Source organism: Scyliorhinus torazame, chromosome 13, assembly GCF_047496885.1.
Source record: "Scyliorhinus torazame isolate Kashiwa2021f chromosome 13, sScyTor2.1, whole genome shotgun sequence".
Taxonomy (NCBI): Eukaryota; Metazoa; Chordata; class Chondrichthyes; order Carcharhiniformes; family Scyliorhinidae; genus Scyliorhinus; species Scyliorhinus torazame.
This window is the reverse complement of record NC_092719.1, coordinates 85,176,343-85,203,676: the sequence shown is the minus strand read 5'-3', so window position 1 is coordinate 85,203,676 and position 27,334 is coordinate 85,176,343.

Sequence of the window (27,334 nt, the reverse complement as noted above, 5' to 3'; positions counted from 1 at the left end):
TTTGAAAAGATTGCAGGGAAAATGGACAATGCTGAGAAAACAAGCAGGTTCAGAGCTTGTCTGTTTATTGGAGCCGCAGCTCCCAGACAAAACAAAAACTGTAGGCCTATTAGCATACTAATGGCTCATCTCCGGGAACAAAAGAGTAACATTTGAGTAACCGATACTAAGGCAGACACCCCGGCGCCAGAGGAGACCGAAACAAAGCAGGCCAACGGCCACCTAGGACACGCCCAGCCATCAGAGCATCCACCCCTTTATTGGATGAAATCAATAGGAATGATCAAGAAATGGCCCAATTAATTGGGGCCAAGTTCAAGGCCCGCCCAAAAGAGCACGAAGCCCCTTTGGGTATAAGGAGGATCCCCCAAGAGAGAATCGCTCTCTTGGACTTGGCTCTCACAGTGGAGAGACCCGTCCACCGGCTGCACCAGAAGCAAGTAAGTCCAAGGTCAATGCTCGCTACCAGACGGACAATCTTAGCTGTTCCCCTGTACCACTTCGCCCCCAGCAGCCACAGACCCGAACAACGGCCATTGTTCCTCTGACTGAGTGGGCGCCCAAAGCTAAGTATAGGCTTTAACAGTAGTGATAGTTAAGTCTGTAGAGTTTTCGTGCATGAGTATATTTAACTGTGTGTGTAAATAAATAAGCATTGACTTTGAACTAGCTAACTGGTGTATCGAGTCTTTGATCAGTATTCGGGTTTGAACCTTGTGGCGGTATCAAAAGATACCTGGCGACTCTAGAGCAAACATAAGGAAGGCGACCATATTGACCGCCATATTCAGAGCTAACCAAAGAGAGCAACACCCCCCCATTCCCAGACACTCCCCCACTCCCAGAGACTCCCCCACTCCCAGAGACACCCACTCCCAGAGACTCCCCCACTCCCAGAGACTCCCCCACTCCCAGAGACTCCACCTCTCCCAGATACATCCCACTCCCAGAGACTCCCCCACTCCCAGAGACTCCCCCACTCCCAGAGACCCCTAAATCCCAGACACCCCACTCCCAGAGACTTCCCCACTCCCAGAGACTCCCCCACTCCCAGAGACCCTCCACTCCCAGAGATACCCCACTCTCAGAGACTTCACCACTCCCAGAGATACCCCACTCCCAGAGACACCCCACTCCCAGAGACTCCCCCACTCCCAGAGACTCCCCCACTCCCAGAGACTCCCCCACTCCCAGAGACGCCCCCACTGATACACCACCACTCCCAGAGACTCCCCCCACTCCCAGACTCCCCCACTCCCAGAGTCTCCCCCACTCCCAGAGTCTCCCCCACTCCCAGAGACTCCCCCACTCCCAGAGACTCCCCCACTCCCAGGGACTCCCCCATTCCCAGGGACACCACACTCCCAGAGACTACCCGATTCCCAGGGACTCGCCCATTCCCAGAGACTCCCCCATTCCCAGAAACTCCCCCACTCCCAGAGACTCCCCCACTCCCAGAGACTCCCTCAGTCCCAGAGACTCCCCCACTCCCAGAGACACCCCCACTCCCAGAGACTCCCCCACTCTCAGAGGCTCCCCCACTCCCAGAGACACCCTCACTCTCAGAGACTCCCCACTCCCAGAGACACCCTCAGTCCCAGAGACTCCCCCACTCCCAGAGACACCCCCACTCCCAGAGACTCCCCCACTCCCAGAGACTCCCCCACTCCCAGAGACTCCCCCACTCCCAGAGACGCCCCCACTGATACACCACCACTCCCAGAGACTCCCCCCACTCCCAGACTCCCCCACTCCCAGAGTCTCCCCCACTCCCAGAGTCTCCCCCACTCCCAGAGACTCCCCCACTCCCAGAGACTCCCCCACTCCCAGGGACTCCCCCATTCCCAGGGACACCACACTCCCAGAGACTACCCGATTCCCAGGGACTCGCCCATTCCCAGAGACTCCCCCACTCCCAGAAACTCCCCCACTCCCAGAGACTCCCCCACTCCCAGAGACACCCTCACTCCCAGAGACTCCCCCACTCTCAGAGACACCCCACTCCCAGAGACACCCCACTCCCAGAGACTTCACCACTCCCAGAGACACCCTCTGTCCCAGAGACTCCCCCACTCCCAGAGACACCCCCACTCCCAGAGACTCCCCCACTCTCAGAGGCTCCCCCACTCCCAGAGACACCCTCACTCTCAGAGACTCCCCACTCCCAGAGACACCCTCAGTCCCAGAGACCCCCCCACTCCCAGAGACACCCCCACTCCCAGAGACACCCCACTCCCAGAGACTCACCCACCCCCAGAGACGCCCCCACTCCCGGAGACTCCCCCACTCCCAGAGACTCCCCCACTCCCAGAGACTTCCCCACTCCCAGAAACACCCTCACTCCCAGAGACTCCCCCACTCCCAGAGACACCCTCACTCCCAGAGACTCCCCCACTCCCAGAGACACCCCCACTCCCAGAGACTCCCCCACTCCCAGAAACTCCCCCACTCCCAGAGACTCCCCCACTCCCAGAGACTCCCTCAGTCCCAGAGACTCCCCCACTCCCAGAGACACCCCCACTCCCAGAGACTCCCCCACTCTCAGAGGCTCCCCCACTCCCAGAGACACCCTCACTCTCAGAGACTCCCCACTCCCAGAGACACCCTCAGTCCCAGAGACTCCCCCACTCCCAGAGACACCCCCACTCCCAGAGACTCCCCCACTCCCAGAGACTCCCCCACTCCCAGAGACTCCCCCACTCCCAGGGACTCCCCCACTCCCAGAGACGCCCCCACTGATACACCACCACTCCCAGAGTCTCCCCCCACTCCCAGACTCCCCCACTCCCAGAGTCTCCCCCACTCCCAGAGTCTCCCCCACTCCCAGAGACTCCCCCACTCCCAGAGACTCCCCCACTCCCAGGGACTCCCCCATTCCCAGGGACACCACACTCCCAGAGACTACCCGATTCCCAGGGACTCGCCCATTCCCAGAGACTCCCCCACTCCCAGAAACTCCCCCACTCCCAGAGACTCCCCCACTCCCAGAGACACCCTCACTCCCAGAGACTCCCCCACTCTCAGAGACACCCCACTCCCAGAGACACCCCACTCCCAGAGACTTCACCACTCCCAGAGACACCCTCAGTCCCAGAGACTCCCCCACTCCCAGAGGCACCCCCACTCCCAGAGACTCCCCCACTCTCAGAGGCTCCCCCACTCCCAGAGACACCCTCACTCTCAGAGACTCCCCACTCCCAGAGACACCCTCAGTCCCAGAGACTCCCCCACTCCCAGAGACACCCCCACTCCCAGAGACACCCCACTCCCAGAGACTCACCCACGCCCAGAGACGCCCCCACTCCCGGAGACTCCCCCACTCCCAGAGACTCCCCCACTCCCAGAGACTCCCCCACTCCCAGAAACACCCTCACTCCCAGAGACTCCCCCACTCCCAGAGACACCCTCACTCCCAGAGACTCCCCCACTTCCAGAGACACCCCCACTCCCAGAGACTCCCCCACTCTCAGAGACTCCCCCACTCCCAGAGACTCCCTCACTCCCAGAGACACCCCACTCTCAGAGCACCCCCACTGCCAGAGACTCCCCCACTCCCAGAGACTCCCCCACTGCCAGAGACTCCCCACTCCCAGAGACTCCCCATTCCCAGAGACTCCCCCACTCCCAGAGACTCCCCCACTCCCAGAGACACCCCACTCTCAGAGACATCCCACTCCCAGAGACTCCCCCACTCCCAGAGACACCCCACTCCCAGAGACACCCCACTCCCAGAGACTTCACCACTCTCCCAGCTCCACCACTCCTCTCTCTTAACTTTCCCACTGACTCACCCACCCACCCACTCACACACCCACGCACTAACACACCCATTCACCCACTCACTCACTCATCCACTCACTCACACAGACACACATAGACACACTCACTCCCGTGCTCAGTGATTCACTTATCTGATAATTCCCTCAGTCACTCATTCACCTACTTACTCACTGATCTGCCCACTCACACATTCACTCAGTCATTCACTCACTGACCCAGAAATTCACTCACTCACCCACTCACTCGTTCACTCACCTAATAGCTCACCCATTCACTCACTCATTCATTCACCTAATCACTCAGTCACTCACTCATTTACCCACCCACTCACTCATTCACTCACTGAAATACTCATACACTCTCACTCACACACACTACCTCATCAGCTCACTCACTTGCTCATCACTCACTAACTCACTGTTAAGTTTGGGAAACTTTAAACGCTTACCTGAATACGGAGCTGATTTGTGAAAAGATTTTCCATCTGTGCTGATCTTCTTTGCTGGTCTCTCACTGGATTCCTGTTCTGAGGGATTTCTGCAGGATCCAAGATTACAAATTTGTCTTTGGGAAATGTGTGCAGGTAAGTGGGCGGCACGGTGGCACAGCGGTTAGGCCTGCTGCCTCCCAGCGCCAGGGACCTGGGTTCAATTCCAGCCTGAAGTGACTGTGCGGAGTCTGCACATTCTCCCCGTGTCTGCATGGGTTTCCTCCGAGTGCTCCGGTTTCCTCCTACAATCCAAAGATGTGCAGGTTAGATGGATTAGCCATGATAAATTGCCCCTTAGTGTTCAGAGATGTACAGGTTAGCTGGGGTTATGAGCATAGGGCAAGAGAATAGGCCTAGGTAGATTGCTCTTTCAGAGGATCGGTGCAGATACAATGGGCCGAATAGCCTCATTCTGCACTGTAGGCATTCTAAATGTGCAGTTTCTGTCCTCAGCATTTTACACAACAGCCCCGACACTGGCAGGGATATTTGAGCCATTGTTTTATGGCCTGAGTTCCATATAAACCTTAATGTCAAGATCATCCTGTATATCTGATAACCTGATAATCTCTCTAATGTAAAGACAGAGATTAGGCCCAGACTTCAAGTCCATCCTCAGAATGAGATGTGCCAGCAACTATTCCAAAACTCTGCTATGCCTGTCTCCTTAACTACATTTAGTTCAATTCAATAACTCAAGCAAATACCGAATTTTAAACAAAGTTGCAGTGCTTCTACATGTAAAGCTCAGTGCAACTGGTGCAGCCACCTGGGATGGCCACTTAGAACTAGGAACACAAAAACTCGCAAAGCCTGGAGCCAAAAATGGACAAGGCAAGACTCAGGCAGGCTCAGAGCCTGAAATGCATATTTGCAAGCAAGAAGTCCAGACGGTATCAAAACTCCGACCAATTAGCATTTTGATGGGGCCGATTAGCATTTGATGGCCCATGTTCACCAAAATAAAGGACTGATACTCGAGCGACCAGTACAGTCCCAGATATTCCCGCACCACTCCCTGTTCAGGGGAAGCGTAAACAACGGGGTCAGTGACCGCTTGGGACACACCCAGCCATCCAGATCCCCACCCACTTATTGGTTAGGAATCGAACAGAGTGATCAGGGATCACCCAATCAGTGGGGCCCAAACTGAAGGACCGCCCAAAAGAGCGCAAAAACCCCCAAGTATAAGAAGAAGGATTCATCATATGTTCGTCCTCTCTTGGACCTGGCACCCCGGCCACGACCATCTCCAAGGGTAGCAACAACAGAAGCAAGTCCAAGTTCAACGCTCGCTACCAGACGGATGAGCCTAGCTGAGCAGCAGTTACTTCTCCAAACTCGATAGATCCAGAATCGAACGGCGGCCACTGTTCCTCTGACCTAAGCCGGGTGCCTGAAGTTAAGTACAGGTTGTCTTAGTTGATAGGACAGTAAGAAGTCTGACAACACCAGGTTAAAGTCCAACACTTTTGTTTCAAGCACTAGCTTTTGGAGCACTGCTCCTTCCTCAGGTGAATGAAGGAGCAGTGCTCCGAAAGCTTGTGTTTGAAATAAATCTGTTGGACTTTAACCTGGTGTTGTAAGACTTCTTATTGTGTCACCCCAGTCCAACGCCGGCATCTCCACATCTTAGTCGATTGGTATAGTTAACTAGTAGTGTTTATGTTGCATGGCTAATTGTGTGTGAATAAAGTACCCTTGACCTTGAACTAACTAACTGGTGTTTGGCTCTTTGATCGATAGCTGGTGGAACCTTGTGGTGGTATCATTCGATACCTGGCGACTCTGAGCATTCGGACATAGACATCAAAAGAAAGGAGGGCAAACTCACTGGTTGCCCTAATTGGAACAGAACCACAGAAAAGACAGAGGAAAATAAACTCACAACAGTTATTGGCAACATCTGACGGGACTGTGTCTATATATTGAGAGAACCCACAAAGTGTTTGAATTAGAATCCAAATTGGCAAAGTAAAAGAAACCACAAGCGAAACCAGTATCGGTCAAACCTCCAGAATTCAGAAGTGTGTAATTTGCATGCGTTCTAACAAAGGGATAGAAGGTAAACTCGATAGATTTTGTTGCGGGAAACTTTCAGGAGTTGCATAAACCAGAAAATAGCGTAAGCCATACCCGTGTTTGCACCACCCCTTTATTCCCCCTTGTTCCAAATTTCCGGGAGACAGAAGTAATTGTAGGGATGGCCATGAAGGCAATGGAACGCCTTATGCATCCACAAGAGCCCGAGGTCGCAGCGACCAACAGAGCAGAACAGTGTCCCGTACGGGAAGAAGAGCTCAGGAGATCCCTAAAGGGGAAAGGATGGCCCCTATGGTCGGAATTTTGAGAAAATGAGGAAACAGGTCCTGGCAGCATAGGACAAACTTGGTGGGACAGCCTGACCGAGATTCAGAGGAAAAGTTTAAGCAAGGTTCGTAAGCTGATGGCAATCGTGTCCTGTCTGGCACAATTGCGAGGCACAGAGGAAGTCGTGAGGACGCCCCGTAAGCAGCTTGAGGAGAAGGAGAGAAGGGAGATATTAGTGAAAGCGAGAGATTAAATGTGCAGCTCCGGGAGCAGTTAGCGGCGAAGGACAAGGAGATGGATGGTGTCAAGAGGGCACACCAATCTTGTCTCGCCCATCTCAGCAGCTTCCAAATTAAGTATGATAAGGCCTACCAGGACACGCAACGTACTGTAATGGTAAGAGAAGAGACAGAGAACCAGGTAGAACAATTGAGGAAACAATTGAGGAAACAGTGCGATGATTTGAAGGCAGCCCTCCGAGCACTCCATGGAACAGAGGCAGAATTTGGTGGATCATGCCAAGTGCAGGCAGCAAATTGCAAAATTGCAATCCCTGCTATCTGTTCAAAATGGGTTCAGAGACACCTTTGGCCCACAGCTAGATCAGGAGGATGGCCCCAATTGGCAGGAACTCAGTGAAACGGCCCAACGGTACGTGAGTGAGACCAAAAATCAGAATAGAGCCCCCCAGGCCCCTAAAAGAAAAGCACCCGCACCTCCGACTGCACAGGCAGCATCCAACCCAATGAACCCCATCACTACGCAGTGCAGGGTCACCACGGAAGACCAACCCGATTTTGTGCATACAACCCCATTAACCATCACCCAATTAAGGGATCCATTTTACTGCGGTATTTGGTGAGTTAGCCCGCACCCAGTTATCGGTAGACGATATGGCCAAATGGACCCGTACACTAGTATCCCATGCCACAGAGGCAGGACAGAAGGCATGTGCCAGTTACGACCCCTCAGACCCGGCACACAATGAAGTGTGGGTTCTGAAATGCTTATCGAAAGCTTGGGAACAGTCCGTACACAGAAAGACAGAGCAGGAGAGAGTAGACGCCACAATGAATCCAGTAAGGGCACACCAAGACCCCGCATGGGTAAATGAAGGCAGAGGTACAGCACAGCACCTCAAGACACAGAAATGTTATAATTGTGGACAGAAAGGACATTACGCACGAGAATGTCAAGCCCCCCCGAAGCAGCACACAAATGCCCCCCCCCAGAAACAATACCCGACCCATCCACAGTGTTAGCACCCGACCAGATAATTAGGCCATGAATGGCACCGATTGACGGTGTTCGGGCTCCCCAACTTGGGTCTCCGATACCCTTTGGGATAAGTCCGGAAGACCGGTAGTTGCAGGCACAGTCCGGGGACACCCAGTAGAGTTCCTTTGGGACACAGGAAGGACCCGAACCACGTTAAACTCCTCCACCATGTACCAGAGAGAGATATGGCCCACTACGGACACCATTACCCTTAATGGCTTTACAGGTCACCTCCAGCAGGGCACATCACAGACCCTGTGGACGTACAACTTGGCAACATTAAAACAAAACACTTGGTGGTGTTAGTAGATTTACCCCAGGCAGCAGAACATATCCTAGCATAGATTTCATGAGTACACACAACCTTTCATTCGACCCAGTTAATAGGTGTATATGGAAAATGGCTAGAGCAGCGCGAGCCCCCGCCATGCTCACAGTAGGAGATTATGCCCATAGAATCAGATCAGTAGGAGAGTACTGGTTTGATCCACAAACCATTACCACAAACAAAGCGGTTAGCGAGGTCTTGAAAAGACATAAAGCAGTGTTTGCCCAGCACAAGCATGACTGTGGCAAAATCCCAGGAGTGGTTAACATTACAGGTCCCGATCCTAAGCCCCAGAAACAGTACGTCTTCCCCCAGCAAGCCGAGGGAGAGATAGCCAAGGTAATCCAAAGTTTATTAAATCAAGGAGTGATTCGACCCGTAGCGTCGACGAACAATGCTCCGATTTGGCCAGCAAGAAAACCAGATGGTTCATGGCGATTGACCATCGACTACAGGGAATTCAACAAAGTAACCCCATTAGCAGCCCCCACCATTGCCACGAGTCCCGAGACCATGTTAAGACAGGGACTCCAGTCAAAGTTTTTCACAGTATTGGATATCAGCAATGGCTTTTGGTCCATACCACTGGACAAAGCATGCCAGTATATTTATTTGTGTTCACTTTCCAGGGACAGCAGTACACGTGGACATGCCGTTCACAAGGCTTCCACAACTCCCCCTCCATTTTTCACAGACAATTGGCAAACGGCTTATCGAAATTTTCCCACCCTGAATGCCTTGTTCAGTATGTGGACGACTTGCTCCTACAGACTGACACCAAAGAAGAGCACATTTTGCATCTTTTGGAATTATTAGGACTACTCACAACAATTGGATGCAAAATTAACCCCAAGAAAGCCCAAATCCTCCAGGGAAAAGTCACATATTTAGGTACGGTCATCACGCATGGTAAGCGTGAAATAGAACATAAACGCATAGAGTCCATTATAAAATTGCCCTTGCCCCAAAACGTTACAGCACTCCCGTCATTTTTAGGACTGGTTGGATACTGTAGAAACCACACAGACGGTTTCACCACGAAAGCAGCCCCACTTTCCGAGCTCCTAAAGAAACAGGCCCCATGGAAATGTCTTCCACAGCACACGGATGCCGTGGATGTGTTGAAACGCGCCCTGAGCACAGCCCCCGTTTTGCAAGCCCCAGATCCACACTCCCCATACGCGATAGAGACAGCAACCACCGACCGAACCCTTTCGGCTGTACTCCTGCAGGTAAGGCATGATTGTTTAGGACCCGTAGCCTATGCCGCACGAGTCCTAGATCAAGTGGAACAGGGATTTTCAGCCTGCGAAAGGCACCTGTTAGCAGTTTTCTGGGCGGTACAGTACTTCTCATACATAACCGGACTCAACCCAGTGACCATTTTGACCGAGCACACCCCGACACAGCTTTTATTGGATGGCAGACTAAAGAACAGCACAGTAAGCCAAATTCGAGCAGCGTGATGGACCCTACTCCTACAGGGAGGCGACATTACTGTAAAATGGACAAAAACGCACATGTTTTTGGCCGATAATTTGCACTATGTAGGAACCCCACATGAATGCAAGATCATAGCCCCCAAACACAGTACTTTTGTTCCTAAGTCGGAGCCAAAAGACAGGCATCCGACCACAGACGACCCAGCCCACAGACAAAGCTTTGAGAATCTATGTAGATGGCTCCTCCACATCCCTTGATGGAAAGAGGATCACAGGATGTGGGATTTATGTAGAGGACGCACAGGGGCGCGCTTTAGAAGAGATAGCTTTAAAGTTGCCTGGACACTTATGTTCGCAGGCAGTCGAGTTAGCAGCCGTCGCTTACATTGTCCAGCACCCCGATTCGTTCCCGACCCCTGCAGACATATATTCGGACAGTTTGTACGTCTGCAGCAGCCTAACAGAATTCCTATCCCTGTGGGAATCTAGAGGATTTATTTCCGCCGACGGGAAACCCCTACCCTCAGCTCCATTGCTCAAACATATCCTTCAGACAGCGAAAGGCAGGAAATATGGCATAGTTAAAGTAAGAAGTCACCATCGTTCCTCCCCACCCGGTAATGTGAAAGCTGACGCCCTAGCGAAGGCAGGCTCACGACATGGCCACTTTTGGCAACCCCCCGAGAGTGCCCCAGTACACGCAGTTCAGGTCTCACAGACCAACATCCAAGACACAGAAGGAAGACGAGGCGTTGAAGGAAATTTTAAAAGGAAATTTCCCAGCTCCCTACGAAAAGTTTAGGAATTCTTTAACGATCCATGAGGGAATCATTTTAAAAGATGGCATTTATGTAGTCCCCACCCAGGACAGGAATGAGATAATTTGTAAGTTCCATGACGGTCATGGACACCAAGGGATTGAATCCACCCTTGCCCACCTCAGACCCCTCTGCTGGTGGCCTGGTTTGAAAACCAACGTATCCCATTACGTTGAAAGTTGCTTGATTTGTGCACAGAACAACCCCGATAGATATGCGGAAAAAGCCCAGCTATGACACACCCACACTGTAAATGGCCCATAGACAAACCTTCAGTTAGACTATATTGGTCCCCTCCCCCTCTGCAGAAATGGATACAAATATGTGTTAGTGGTAATCGACACATTTACGAAATGGGTTGAAGCTTTCCCCTCGAGAACAAATACAGCCAAGGCCACGGCAAAGATCTTAACCGAGCAAGTTTTTACTAGGTAGGGACTCCCTTGTAGCATTGAGTCGGACCAAGGTTCGCACTTTACAGGCAGGGTCATGAAAAATGTCATGACAATTTTTGGTATTAAGCAAAAGTTAAACATTGCCTATCACCCGCAGTCCAGCGGCATTGTGGAACACATGAATCGGACACTAAAGGCAACACTTAGAAAAATGGTGCAGCAGCAAAATACAACTTGGGACACAGTGCTCCCATTCACACTGATCACACCCGACAGAGTATACAGTCGGACAGCAAGTGATGATCACCGTATACAACCCCAGCACATTCCTCTCCCCTAAATTTGCAGGACCCTATTCAATTTCAGACAAAGTAAGCCCCTCAGTTTATAAAATCACGTATCCGAACGGAAAATCAGGATGGTTCCATGTAAATCAGCTTAAGGTTTATGGAACGCAGTGCAGCCACTCGCACCACCTCTCATTGGCGAAGGCAGACAGAGGACCCGCCCACTGACAACCCGAGTTCCCCCTCCCCCAGCAGCAGCACGTCCACAGACACCTTGACCCCGCCCCCAGAATCAGATTTCACCCTGACGCTTGATTCGGCTGCCAGCGACAGCGACAACATCACTGAAGCCCCTGAGAACACCGAACAATGCACACAGACCAGGCCCCAGTCACCACAGCCCCAGAGACACCAAGCAGGATATGTTCAGCCCCTTTGAGACGATTTATTTGCCCACATCGGAACCTGACCCACCACCCGACGATAGCGACACCCCCCTTGTCCCGACCGCCCTACGGAACATGAGACAATGGCACCGTGATAATTCCTGTCGTCTGACACGGATTGATGAAATGAACCCCACGTCGGCACATGCCACGATAGCACGCAAACTCCACCCGGGAGATGGTGATGACTCCGAGTCTGACTCCCACCATGGTAACCCCTTTGAAACCTTTTTCGGAATGAAACCTTGAGGTGTCCAGATGATGACAGTCAGGAACCGATTGAGATTTACGGTGTCCTATACTCTGATGGAACCTGCTCGCTATTCTGGTTCAGTTTGTTTTAAATGTTGTACGTTCTCTCTTGTACGATTTTGTGCATCAGCCTCACGGACACTTTCTTGATACAGCCATAACTACTCTTCTGACGCCACGTGGCAGTTAAAGAAACAAGTTTGTTGGAGCCCATATATTTCCAGATTTGTACCACTCTTGGAAGGTCACTCAGGCAGTGGAGTGACGGCACTGATCCCCGCCCTGCTTGAGGACCCCTATACATTTGGTCAGCCAAGCTCGGGTAATGGAGCAATGGCACTGATCACCACCCTACCCGGGGATTCCACCCATTCTTGCCCTGCCGCGGATCATACGCACCACATTCGGAGAATTGTTTTCGAAACTCTTTTGCTGTTCTTTTTCATTCCTGTGGTTTAAAGAATGAATTTTGCCACAACTTTTGCCCCTTTCTGGTGACCCTTTGGTTGCTATCCCCCACCTACTATTTACATGCCAGAATCGCTTGGTTGGAAAAACGAGTTTGCAGATGACGGAGAAATTGTCCGCCCACTCCGCCCATCAAACACAGGCTGCGAGAGTGCTCGCACTGTGACAGAGTTCTTTTTCAGATGTCTTGTCTCCACAAATGGTTGGTTTAAAAAAAAAATGAGAGTCACATATGGTGACGATTCTAATGGGAAATTGATGATAAGGAGAAACAGACAGACACATGAGATATTAAACAACTAGACAATAACAGATATTATGCTTGTTCCCCTAGGAAGAGACAAAGATACTTACAGACGGAGAAAAGCCTGAACAAAATGAACAAGAACATATCCTGATGATCTACGTCATAATCGTCGCTGGAACAGTCCAGTTGCGCGTGTTACCTACCCCTACCTCCCCCACCACACAGGCCATGAACACGACTACCCAACACAAAACCCCCAGCCCGGACACTACACCACACACAGACCCAGCCACCGATACCCCCACATGGTGTGAGAACCTCATTAAATGATACTCCCTGTCATACACGGTAGAAGCCTTACTGGTGATAGCCATATTGTGCAGTGTCACCCAGACAATTAGATTGCGGAAATGGAGACGGAGAGCCTCCCGCCTTCCAGTATACACCTTTAGAGCCCCTTTCCTCGGACTCCAGCATACCTTACACTCTTTCTGAACCTTTCTCTTTAATAAATCCGCGGTTGTTGTTTTTGTTAATAAAGTTATTTTTCTGTATATGAATGTTAGTGATAAGAAGAAATGTGATGCTGCTATCGGATTTTTGTATTGTCAGATAAGTTCTTTGATTGTTAAATAGCAGCATGAGTGTTGTCTAGTTGGAGACAGTCAGAGGATCCCCTTTTTTATTATTTATAAGGAAAATGGATTGAATGTTAAATGCCCCCTTAGGAATTTTTAGATATGTGTTGTATAAGGGAAATTTAGGTAAATGTTTTTGACCCATAGGACAGAGTAGGGAACAACCGGTCCTTGATTGAGGGTACCTGGCATTTCAGAGAGCAGGAGAAGACCCAGTATTGTAATCCTTCACGCTTCGCATTGAGGATCAAGAGGACGGAGTGTAGCCATCTGAGATGGCCACTTCCAACTAGGAACACAGAAACTCGCAAAGCCTGGTGGGTAAGATGGACAAGGCAAGACTCAGGCAGGCTCAGAGCCTGAAATGCATATTTGCAGGCAAGAAGTCCAGACAGTATCAAAACTCCGACCAATTAGCATTTTGATGGGGCCGATTAGCATTTGATGGCCCATGTTCACCAAAATAAAGGACTGATACTCAAGCGACCGGTACAGTCCCAGATATTTCGGCACCACTCCCTGTTCAGGGGAAGCGTAAACAACGGGGTCAGTGACCGATTGGGACACGCCCAGCCATCCAGATCCCCGCCCACTTATTGGTTAGGAATCGAACAGAGTGATCAGGGATCACCCAATCAGTGGGGCCCAAACTGAAAGGACCGCCCAAAAGAGCACAAAAACCCCCAAGTATAAGAAGAAGGATTCACCATATGTTCGTCCTCTCTTGGACCTGGCACCCCGGCCACGACCATCTCCAAGGTTAGCAACACCAGAACCAAGTCCAAGTTCAACGCTCGCTACCAGACGGATGAGCCTAGCTGAGCAGCAGTTACTTCTCCAAACTCGATAGATCCAGAATCGAACGGCGGCCACTGTTCCTCTGACCTAAGCTGGGTGCCTGAAGTTAAGTGCAGGTTGTCTTAGTTGATAGGACAGTAAGAAGTCTGACAACACCAGGTTAAAGTCCAACAGGTTTGTTTCAAACACTAGCTTTCGGAGCACTGCTCCTTCCTCAGGTGAATGAAGGAGCAGTGCTCCGAAAGCTAGTGTTTGAAATAAACCTGTTGGACTTTAACCTGGTGTTGTAAGACTTCTTATTGTGTCACCCCAGTCCAACGCCGGCATCTCCACATCTTAGTCGATTGGTATAGTTAACTAGTAGTGTTTATGTTGCATGGCTAATTGTGTGTAAATAAAGTACCCTTGACCTTGAACTAACTAACTGGTGTTTGGCTCTTTGATCGATAGCTGGTTGAACCTTGTGATGGTATCATTCGATACCTGGCGACACTGAGCATTAGAGCATAGACATCAAAAGAAAGGAGGGCAAACTCACTGGTTGCCCTAATTGGAACAGAGCCATAGAAAAGACAGAGGAAAAGAAACTCACAACACTGGGGCCAAGGTGAACCCCTGAACTAGTTTCAGTCAATGGGGAAGAAGGTTTGGAGATGGATTTCTCAGATTTTGTTTGAAACCGGCCTGGGTTTTTAACTGGTATTTATCTTCCCAACAGATCAGATGATTGTGCATGGATGGATAGGCTAGATAAACATCATTGTTTGTATATGTGTGTGTAATATTATTGAAAATGGTATTGGTACTGTTTAGTTGCATTAACGCTATGCGCATATAGGTGTTTGTGGTACCATCACTGGTCTCCTGCTGTAACTGCAGGACACTCGCAGAACCCCTGGACAAATGGTTGGAATGTCACCCTCAACATCCTCCTGAACATTCCATGCTCGCCCCTCCTAGGAGCACCAATGGGGTTCCAATGGAATACTGGCTTGTATAAGATCAGCAAGGGTGTGAAGTTAAACCTAGTATAAATCAGGCATCAAGGCCCAAAGTGATTCTGAAGTGGAGTGAGACTCTCACTCTGCCTCACTCCAGTATCAAAAGGCCCAGATCCTGACTTGAGGTCCAGACTGCACAAACTCTGCCAATCCACTGCACGCTGACTCTCCAGATGGAGTTGTGTGTACAGCCTCAGCAAGATTGTCATCCAGGGGATTTGAGCATTCTCAAAACACGCACGGTCTCTTTGTTCGAAATTTGAAACTGAGACAGAAATTCACGTCAAATCAGAATGAGCATGATTTGATTCAATTGTATTTCACATCACCAACATACGGGAAAACTGGGCAAACTTCTTTAACTTTCCAACTTTGTGTTAACTGTTTCCACAAACAAATATTGACTAGTTCAAGGTTTTGACACCTCTCCTGTGGTGCTTGCAGTTCCTCAAAGTACTTGGACTAGATTTTATCAGGTTAATAAGACTTCATCATCATTCTCTTACACAACTGCAAATTAGCATTTTCCCCATTTTCCCTGGGAATATTGTGTCCAAATGTTGCCTTGGTGTTTGCGAAATTTTGCGTCTCGAGTACGATGCTAACCCTGTTTATTCAAAAGGAGCAGTGAATTGAGAAGTCGATGCTGAATGTTAAGTCATATCTCAGGCATCAATGCAGCAAGCAGCAGGCATCTGCTGTTCATTAACCTTTGCTGATCTTGAAGTCTGAATTACAGGAATGCTAACTTCCTGTTATTGATTGTAGATGGTGTTTGGATCACACGCCATGAGAGTCGGCCAGTTTTCTTACAACTTGACTCTTGCTTCTTTTTCACCCACTTGAAAACATGGCAGGGAATACAACTCGGTTCTCACCTCATAACATGGTTCTGTCCTGAGTGAGGCTCCTAAAACTAGAGGAGAAAAGAAGATTGATGCTTATTGGTTTAAAAGGCACATGAGGATGGACCACTTTTTTGGGCTGGAGGGGGAGCCGTCCACTACTGTCTGAGTTCAGGCTTAATTTCTGCTCTTACTGCCTCTGTCGGAATTCACGCTGGACCTGCTTCAGTTCTCGCAGTAAAATCAGACACAGTGAGAGCTGAGAGTTGCTGCGTCTGTCTGATCTTTTAATGGCCACAGAGGAGTCCAAGCGAGAGGCGTAAAGAAAGTTGTCATATTACAAGTGAACAATTTACACAATACACTCCATGTCCCAGCCGGGACTACACAAGCTCGGCCCTCATCTGGGCCGGCTTTTATGCTACAGTCCATTTACTCCACTGATGGCCCCCTGCTCCTCAGAGGGGAAGCTCGTATTCTACGAGGCCCACGGGGAGGTTCATTGGTTTGTCCCCATAGGTCTTGTAGCTGGTTATAAGATCCCTTCCCCCACCCAAAGTCCGAAGACCTGTCGGAGGAAGGTGGAGCAGGTGGGCACCTGCTCTTTTTTGCCCGCGGTTGTGCCTGTTGCACATGCGGGCTGGATCAGTAAGTGTGTATCTGGATGGCAAAAATTGTTTCCTTGCTGATTGCTGCGGAGTGGAGGGGGGAGGGGAGGTTGGGGGGTGCCACTGGTAGCGGCTCTCCGGCTGGTTCACCATCAGAAACTTCCAATGTCTGGGTCTCCATAACAGAGCCCGAGTCCTCGACTTCCCACATCTCTGCATCGGGCCCCCCAGGGGTAAAACTGGTACCTCCAAAGGAGCTTCACGTTGAGCCAGTATTCTGACTCTGAGGTGGTCTGCGTGCATCTTCATCACTCGGCCCTGAGCTGGAACCTGGTATGAAACTGGCCCTGACTGTTGAACTACCGTTCCTAGAACCCACTTGGCACCATATCTGAAGTTTTGAATGTAAACTGCATCACATGGTCCGAACTGTCTGGTCCGCGGCCGCCTGTCCGGAAAAGGCCTGCTGCTGCTGACTGCAGCGCACTTCCCCGCCAATATCTGGGAACGTGAGGCTGAGGTGGGTCCGGAGTCTTTGGCCCATTCAGAGCTCTGCCAGCGCTATGCCAGTCACAGTACGTGGAGTGGGACAGTAACAAAATATAAAGCTGGCCAGTCGTGTGTCGAGAGACCGCGAAGTTTGCTCCTTCAAGCCTCTTTTAAATGTTTGCACTGCCCTTTCAGCCAGCCCATTTGAAGCTGGGTGATACGAGGTTATGCGGATGTGCCACACCCCATTTACCTTCATGAAACCCACAAACACTTTGCTAGTAAAAGGCGCATTGTTCTCGGTGACCAACACCTCTGGGATACCATACGTACTGAACGAGAGTCACAGGTTTTCAATTTTCGTCTTTGAAGTAGTGGATGAAATCCTCTGGACCTCCAGCCACTTCGAATGGGCATCCACAACAATAGAAACATGGAGCCCGGGAAAAGACCAGCAAAGTCAGTAAGAAACTCACCCAAGGCCGACCTTGCCATTCCCAAGGGTGAAAAGGCGAAGTGGCAGGAGCTTCTGTTGCTTCTGGCAAATGCCACACTGCTGAAACAGCCGCTCTGGTCACCAGACCTAACTTTGGCCGAGCATTTTCATTTCTGATAGGCCTGGGTGCCGGTTATGTAGATCTCACACTATAAAGTCCTGACCCTTGAGTGGGGCCACAACACAAGTGCCCCATAAAAGGATGCCGTTTTCATTGCTGAACTCTGATATTTTAATCTAGAAAGCCTTTAACTTGTTGGGGCAGATTCCGATGTTGATCATTGTATTTCCACAGTAACTTCATTGCAGTGTTAATGTAAGCCTACTTGTGACACTAATAAAGGTTATTATTATTATAGCACGATATGGCAGACCTTGGACAATAAAGGATCTGTTTGTGTCCACTCAAGTATTTGGGCCGTCATGTCTGCCGAGGTATCCATGAAGTTTAACGTGGCTACCACTACGTCGGCTCTGGGGGGAGTCAGGGGGCCTTGTTGGCAGTGGAAGTCTAGTCAGTGCATCTGCATTCGCGATCTGTGTGCCCGGTCGATGATTGAACACGTATTTATACGCCACCAACAAGAGGGCCCATCTCTGGATATGGGCTGACGCGATGGGTGGGATGGCCTTATCTTCCTCGAAGAGTCCCGACAACGGTTTGTGGTCCGTCAGTATTTTAAAACGAAGCCCATACACGTATTGATGGAACTTGTTGACTGCGAAAACGATGACCAATCCTTCTTTCTTGAATTTGGTGTTGTTTCTTTTTGCCGTGGCCAGTGTTTTGGAGGCAAACGCTATTTGGCCGCTCTCTACCATCGTCAATGCGGTGTGACAACACGGCGTCAATGCCGTATGGTGAGGCATCACACCTGATTACCAGTAGTTTGGTGGGATCGTAGTGTGTCAGCAGGCCGGATGAAGTTAGTTTTGTCTTTATTTGAGTATACATCTCTTCCTGTGGCTCTCTCCATGCTCATGGCTGGTTATTTTTTAGCAGGACATGTAGGGCGGTGAGCGAGATTGCGAGTCCAGGGATGAATTTTCGGTAATAATTCACAAACCCCAGAAAGGAGCGTGGTTCAGTTGTGTTCTCTGGTGTGGGGGCCTGTTGGATTGCTTGCACCATCTCTTCTACCAGGTGCAATTCATTCCGGTCTCCGCGGTACCCTAAGTAACTGAACTCCCTGGCGAGGAAAACACACTTTTCTCTTTTTAGATGGACGCCCGACTTTGAAAATTGGCAGAGTGCCTCATCTAAGTTGCTCAAGTGTTCTCGCTCTGTCGTACCCATGACCACTATGTCATCCAAATAAACTCCCCCACATGGCAGGCCCCTCAGGATGTTTTCCATGATGCGCTGGAAAATGGTGCAGGCTGACGATACGCTAAAGGGCAATCTAGCAAATTCATAAAGGCCCCTGTGGGCATTTATGGTCACTTTTGTCTGGACTGAGGTTCTAATTCCAGCTGAAGATAGGCATGACTCATGTCAAGCTTGGTAAATGAATGACCACTAGCTAGTTTCCCATACAATTCCTCGATGTGAGGCATCAGTACCTGTGGTAAACCACTGTTGTACCTGTATTAGAGGATGTACGGTAGAACCTGCACTACAGGTTCACCGGTAGTCCTTGCCTGCTGGCTCCGCCCAGGAGGCAGGGTATAAATATGCGTGTCGTCCAGCCAGCAGCCATTTCGCCAGCTGCTGTGAGAGGCCACACATCTGATAGCAATAAAGCCTCAGTTTGGATTCAACTATCGTCTTTAGTCCAATTGATCGTGCCTCAATTTATTGCTATCAGTTTCTAAGGATGGACCTCCGTATCAAACCGGATCGCCTGCAGCTGGATCCGCACTCAAGCGACGCCAGAAAGGTCTTCCAGCACTGGCTAGCTTGTTGTGAAGCGTATATCAACGCGGCGCCAACCCCTGTTCCGGAGGCTCAGAAGATCCAGATTCCAGGTTGAGCTCCAAAGTCTTTCAGCTAGTCCAGGACACGCCGAACTACGCCGAAGCCATGACTCGACTCAAGGACAACTACGCACAGAAGACGAATGTCATGATATTCAAACATACATCATAACACATACATAATGATAGACAGACCAACAGACCAATTAGCACACATAACACGACAGCCAATCACAGACAAGAGCAGACACAGTATAAGACAAGAAACACGACACTTCCTGGTCAGTACATCTGGAGACAGCACAGGGCCAGGACCTCATTAGCAAGACACTCACACAGTCACAACGTGCTGAGTACCAAGTCAGATGTATAAATAGTTGGTTGGAATAAAACTGCGTTGTACCAATCGCAACCGTGCTGTTTCGTCTGTACCTCAGAGCACCCAACACCTCACGGTACCAGGAGTATTCGATACGTACCGGCAAATCTGCCATCCTGAGCCATGGACACCCGCAACAAACCGCAGCCGTTGCAAGTCGCTGGGAACCACGCTCTTCGCCAGGCACGCACTCGCCACGTGCTCTCAACTTCCTGGTGAGTCCATAGAAGACTTCTGGCGGGCTCTAATCCCACTAGTCCCGGACTGTGACGCTTTAGTGACTGGAAATGGGTCAGATATCATACGCGCTGCCCTTTGTAAAGCCTGCGGGAAGAAGGGCCACTTTGCCACGGTGTGCTAGGCCCGCTCCCCCCTCGGTCACGGACAATGGGCGCCGCCACCACCCCCCCAGACAACGTGCGGCCAGTGGACACCGCCATCTTCCCCTCCGCGCAACACGTGCGTTTCATGGGCGCCGCCATCTTGTTCCACCCCCGCAACGTACATTCCATAGGTGCCGCCATCTTGTCTACCCCTCAGCACATGGGCACCACCAGCGTCCAGGACCCGGGCTCACTGGCCGCCCCATTACCCGATGACCAACCAAGACTCGCCTCCATGTCAATTGACCAGTCTCGTCCGCATAACCTGACCAACGCATCCACCAGCGTGAAAGACGACGGACATGTAACCTCCAGCCTGCTGGACTCCGGGAGCACCGAAAGCTTCATACACCCGGATACGGTAAGGCGCTGCTCCCTCACGATACACCCTGCCAACCAAAAATATCTCCCTGGCCTCCGGATCCCATTGCGTAGCGATCCGGGGGTACTGTACGGTCACGCTCACGGTACAGGGCGTAGAATTCAGCGGCTTCCGCCTCTACATCCTCCCTAACCTCTACGCTGCACTAATCCTCGGCCTGGACTTCCAGTGTAACCTCCAGAGCCTAACTCTGAAATTCGGCGGGCCCTTACCACCCCTGGAGTGAGTTCTCCCAGTGAGCCAGAGAGAAGACAGCCAGAGTGTGACAGCAAAGAGTGAGTTTGGGAATTTGAATCTAGGTGGGAATTCGAAGCTGGGGGGGGAGGAGGAGGAAGTGCTTTTTAGTGCTTTTTATCCCTGGTAAGTGACTGGTAAGTAGTGTTTCTGTTTCTTTTCATTGGTATATTTATTTATTTTTTCTTTGTTTTTTTTGTTGAAATTGTAGTTGTTGAAGTTAACCGAAGGTTTAAGACATGGCAGGAGATCTCAGACCCGTGTCATGCTCCTCGTGTGCGATGTGGGAGCTCAGGGACACGTCCACTGTCCCTGGCTCCTTCACGTGCAAGAAGTGCCATTGTCCAGTTGCAGCTCCTGTTAGACCGCTTGACGGCTCTGGAGCTGCGGATGGACTCACTTTGGAGCATCCGCGATGCTGAGGACGTCGTGGATAGCACGTTTAGCGAGTTGGTCACACCACAGGTGGAAGGTACTGAGGGAGAGAGAAAATGGGTGACCAAAAGACAGAGCAAGAGTAGGAAGGCAGTGCAGGTGTCCTCTGCGGTCATCTCCCTGCAAAACAGATATACCGCTTTGGATACTGTTGAGGGAGATGGCTCACCAGGGGAAGGCAGCAGCAGCCAGGTTCATGGCACCGTGGCTGGCTCTGCTGCGCAGCTGGGCAGGAAGAAGAATGGCAGGGCTATAATGATAGGGGACTCAATTGTAAGGGGAATAGACAGGCGGTTCTGCGGACGCAATCGAGACTCCAGGATGGTATGTTGCCTCCCTGGTGCAAGGGTCAAGGATGTCTCAGAGTGGCTGCAGGACATTCTGGGGGGGGGGGGGGGGGGGGGGTGAACAGCCAGCTGTCGTGGTGCACATAGGCACCAACGATATAGATAAAAAACGGGACGAGGTCCTACAAGCTGAATTTAGGGAGCTAGGAGTTGAACTAAAAAGTAGGACCTCAAAGGTAGTAATCTCAGGATTTCTACCAGTGCCACGAGCTAGTCAGAGTAGGAATGTCAGGATAGAGAGGATGAATACTTGGCTCGAGAGATGGTGCAAGAGGGAGGGATTCAAATTCCTGGGACATTGGAACCGGTTCTGGGGGAGGTGGGACCAGTACAAACCGGACGGTCTGCACCTGGGCAGGACTGGAACCGATGTCCTAGGGGGGGTGTTTGCTAGAGCTGTTGGGGAGAGTTTAAACTAATGTGCCAGGGGGATGGGAACCGATGCAGGAAGTTGGAAGGTAGTAAAACAGGGACAGAAATAAAAGGCAGTAAGGGGGAAAGTGTAAGGCAGAGAAGCCATAGTCAAAAATCAAAAAGGGCGACAGTACAAGGTACAGTGACTGAGGGGAGCTCAGTGAATAGGACCAGGAATACTAAAAGAAATAAAACGGGAAGTGAAAACATTAATGGTAAGCAGGTTGTTACATGAAGATATGGGTTCGACGACAAGGAAAATTAGGAGAAAGGTTAAGAGGAAATATAACTTAGGAGAGGTTACTGATCGAGGTGTTAAGATTCAGAACAGAGGTAAAAAAGCCAACATAAGGGTATTTTACCTGAATGCTCGTACTATTCGGAATAACGTAAATGAGTTGATGGCGCAAGTCACCGTGAATGACTATGATTTAGTGGCCATTACTGAAACATGGTTAAAGGATGGTCACGACTGGGAGTTAAATATCCGAGGGTATCAAACTTTTCGGAAGGACAGAGTGGATGGTAAGGGAGGTGGTGTAGCGCTGTTATTTAAGGATGACATCCGGGCAACAGTAAGGGATGACATCGGTGCTATGGAGGATAAGGTTGAATCCATTTGGGTGGAAATCAGGAATAGTAAGGCGAAAAAGTCACTGATAGGAGTAATCTATAGGCCACCAAATAGTAACATTATGGTGGGGCAGGCAATAAACAAAGAAATAACAGATGCATGTAGAAATGGTACAGCAGTTATCATGGGGGATTTTAATCTACATGTTGATTGGTTTAACCAGGTCGGTCAAGGCAGCCTTGAGGAGGAGTTTATAGAATGTATCCGCGATAGTTTCCTAGAACAGTATGTAATGGAACCTACGAGGGAACAAGCGGTCCTAGATCTGGTCCTGTGTAATGAGACAGGACTGATTCAGGATCTCATAGTTACGGATCCTCTCGGAAGGAGCGACCACATTATGGTGGAATTTAAAATACAGATGGAGGGTGAGAAGGTAAAATCAAGCGCTAGTATTTTGTGCTTAAACAAAGGAGATTACAATGGGATGAGAGAAGAACTAGCTACGGTAGACTGGGAGCAAAGACTTTATAGTGAAACAGTTGAGGAACAGTGGAGAACCTTCCAAGTGATTTTTCACAGTGCTCAGCAAAGGTTTATACCAACAAAAAGGAAGGACGGAAAAAAGAGGGAAAATCGACCGTGGATATCTAAGGAAATAAGGGAGAGTATTAAATTGAAGGAAAAAGCATACAAAGTAGCAAAGATCAGTGGGAGACTAGAGGACTGGGAAATCTTTAGGGGGCAACAGAAAGCTACTAAAAAAGCTATAAAGAAGAGTAAGATAGATTATGAGAGTAAACGTACTCAGAATATAAAAACAGATAGTAAACGTTTCTACAAATACATAAAACAAAAAAGAGTGGCTAAGGTAAATATTGGTCCTTTAGAGGATGAGAAGGGAGATTTAATAATGGGAGATGAGGAAATGGCTGAGGAACTGAACAGGTTTTTTGGGTCAGTCTTCACAGTGGAAGACACAAATAACATGCCAGTGACTGTTGGAAATTAGGCTATGGCAGGTGAGGACTTTGAGAGGATTGTTATCACTAAGGAGGTAGTGATGGGCAAGCTAATGTGGCTAACGGTAGCCAAGTCTCCTGGACCTGATGGAATGCATCCCAGAGTGCTAAAAGAGATGGCTAGGGAGATTGCAAATGCACTGGTGATAATTTACCAAAATTCACTAGACTCTGGGGTGGTCCCGGCGGATTGGAAATTAGCAAATGTGACACCACTGTTTAAAAAAGGAGGTAGGCAGAAAGCGGGTAATTATAGGCCAGTGAGCCTAACTTCGGTAGTAGGGAAGATGCTGGAATCTATCATCAAGGAAGAAATAACGAGGCATCTGGATAGAAATTGTCCCATTGGGCAGACGCAGCATGGGTTCATAAAGGGCAGGTCGTGCCTAACTAATTTAGTGGAATTTTTTGAGGACATTAACAGTGCGGTAGATAACGGGGAGCCAATGGATGTGGTATATCTGGATTTCCAGAAAGCCTTTGACAAGGTGCCACACAAAAGGTTGTTGCATAAGATAAAGATGCATGGCATTAAGGGGAAAGTAGTAGCATGGATAGAGGATTGGTTAATTAACAGAAAGCAAAGAGTGGGGATTAATGGGTGTTTCTCTGGTTGGCAATCAGTAGCTAGTGGTGTCCCTCAGGGATTAGTGTTGGGCCCACAACTGTTCACAATTTACATAGATGATTTGGAGTTGGGGACCAAGGGCAATGTGTCCAAGTTTGCAGATGGCACTAAGATAAGTGGTAAAGTGCAGAAAGTGCAGAGGATACTGGAAGTCTGCAGAGGGATTTGGATAGGCTAAGTGAATGGGCTAGGGTCTGGCAGATGGAATACAATGTTGACAAATGTGAGGTTATCCATTTTGGTAGGAATAACAGCAAAAGGGATTATCATTTAAATGATAAAATATTAAAACATGCTGCTGTGCAGAGAGACCTGGATGTGCTAGTGCATGAGTCGCAAAAAGTTGGTTTTCATGTGCAACAGGTGATTAAGAAGGCAAATGGAATTTTGTCCTTCGTTGCTAGAGGGATGGAGTTTAAGACTAGGGAGGTTCTGCTGCAATTGTATAAGGTGTTAGTGAGGCCACATCTGGAGTATTGTGTTCAGTTTTGGTCTCCTTACTAGAGAAAGGATGTACTGGCACTGGGGGGTGTGCAGAGGAGATTCACTAGGTTAATCCCAGAGCTGAAGGGGTTGGATTACGAGGAGAGGTTGAGTAGACTGGAACTGTACTCGTTGGAATTTAGAAGGATGAGGGGGGATCTTATAGAAACATATAAGATTATGAAGGGAATAGATAGGATAGATGTGGGCAGGTTGTTTCCACTGGCGGGTAAAAGCAGAACTAGGGGGCATAACCTCAAAATAAGGGGAAGTAGATTTAGGACTGAGTTTAGGAGGAACTTCTTCACCCAAGGGGTTGTGAATCTATGGAATTCCTTGCCCAGTGGAGCAGTAGAGGCTCCTTCATTAAATGTTTTTAAGATAAAGATAGGTAGTTTTTTGAAGAATAAAGGGATTAAGGGTTATGGTGTTCGGGCCGGAAAGTGGAGCTGAGTCCACAAAAGATCAGCCATGATCTCATTGAATGGTGGAGCAGGCTCGAGGGGCCAGATGGCCTACTGCTGCTCCTAGTTCTTATGTTCTTATGTTCTTACTGTGTGCGGCTTCGCCACCCTAAAGGTCGACCCACCTTCCCTCTTTGCCAAACTAACTCCAGATTGCAAACCCGTCGCCACCAGGAGCAGACGGTACAGCACCCAGGACAAGACCTTCATCAGGTCTGAAGTCCACCGGCTGCATCATCGAGGCCAGCAACAGCTCCTGGAGGGCTCAAGTGGTAGTAGTTAAACCTGGGGAGAAACACTGCATTGTCGTGGACTACTGCCAGACCATGAATCGGTACATGCAGCTCGACGCATACCCCCTCCCATGCATATCTGACATGGTTAACCAGATTGCACAGTACCGGGTCTTCTCAACAGTAAACCTGAAATCCGCCAACCACCAACTCCCTATCCGTAAATCGGACCGTCCATACACCGCCTTCGAGGCAGACGGCCGCCTGTACCACTTCCTGAGGGTCCCCTTCGGCGTTACAAACGGGGTCTCGGTCTTCCAAAGGGAGATGGACCGAATGGTCGACCGGTACGGGTTGCGGGCCACCTTTCCATACCTCGACAATGTCACCATCTGCGGCCATGATCAGCAGGACCACAACGCCAACCTCGCTAAATTTCTCCACACCGCTACTCTCCTAAACCTCACTTACAACAAGGAGAAATGCGTGTTCAGCACAAACAGCTTAGCCATCCTCGGCTATGTGGTCCAGAACGGATTTCTGGGGCCCGATCCCGACCGCATGCGCCCCCTCATGGAGCTCCCCCTCCCCCACTGCTCACTGGCCCTCAAATGCTGCCTGGGGTTCTTTTCATACTACGTTCAGTGGGTCCCAAACTATGCGGACAAGGCCCACCCACTCATACAGTCCACCCAGTTTCCCCTGACGGCCGAAGCCCAACAGGCCTTCGCCCGGATCAGAGCTGATATTGCCAAGGCCACAATGCACGCTGTAGATGAGACACTGCCCTTCCAAGTAGAAAGTGATGCATCAGGCATTGCCCTTGCCGCCACCCTCAATCAGGCAGGCAGGCCCGTGGCATTCTTTTCCCCCACCCTGAATGCCTCCGAAATCAGGCACTCATCTGTCGAAAAGGAGGCCCAAGTTATCGTTGAAGCTGTACGGCATTGGAGGCATTACCTGGCCAGCAGGAGATTCACTCTCCTCACTGACCAACGGTCGGTAGCCTTCATGTTCAACAACACACAGCGTGGCAAGATCAAAAATGATAAAATCTTGGGGTGGAGAATCGAGCTCTCCACCTATAATTATGAGATTATGTATCGCCCTGGCAAACTCAACGAACCTCCAGACGCCCTATCCCGAGGTACATGTGTCAGCGCACAGGTAGACCGACTCCGGGCCCTGCACGACAGCCATTTTCACCCGGGAGTCACACGGTTGTACCACTTCATTAAGGCACAAAATTTGCCCTTCTCCGTCGAGGAAGTAAGGACAATCACCAGGGACTGCCAGGTCTGTGCGGAGTGCAAGCCGCACTTCTACCGGCCGGACCGCGTGTGCCTGGTGAAGGCCTCCTGCCCCTTTGAACGCCTCAGCGTGGACTTCAAAGGCCCCCTCCCCTCCACCAATCGTCACACATATTTCTTCAGTGTGATCGACGAATACTCCAGGTTCCCCTTCGCCATCCCTTGCCCAGACATGACGTCTGCCACCGTCATTAAAGCCCTCAACACAATCTTCACTCTGTTCGGTTCCCCGCCTACATCCACAGTGACAGGGGATCCTCATTCATGAGTGATGAGCTGCGTCAGTTCCTGCTCAGCAGGGGTATCGCCTCCAGCAGAACGACAAGCTACAACCCCCGGGGAAACGGACAGGTAGAAAGGGAAAATGGGACGGTATGGAGGGCCATCCAGCTAGCCCTACGGTCCAGAGACCTCCCAGCTTCCCGCTGGCAAGTGGTCCTCCCTAATGCACTCCTCGCCATTCGCTCATTACTCTGCACTGCCACTAACAATACACCGCATGAACGTCTTTTTGCCTTACCCAGGAAGTCCACATCCGGGGTGTCGCTCCCGACCTGGCTCGCAGCCCCGGGAACCGTGCTTCTCCGTAAACATGTGCGGCTCCACAAGGCGGACCCATTGGTGGAGAGGGTACACTTGCTCCACACAAACCCCCAGTACGCCTACGTGGCGTTCCCCGACGGCCGCCAGGATACTGTCTCCCTCAGGGACCT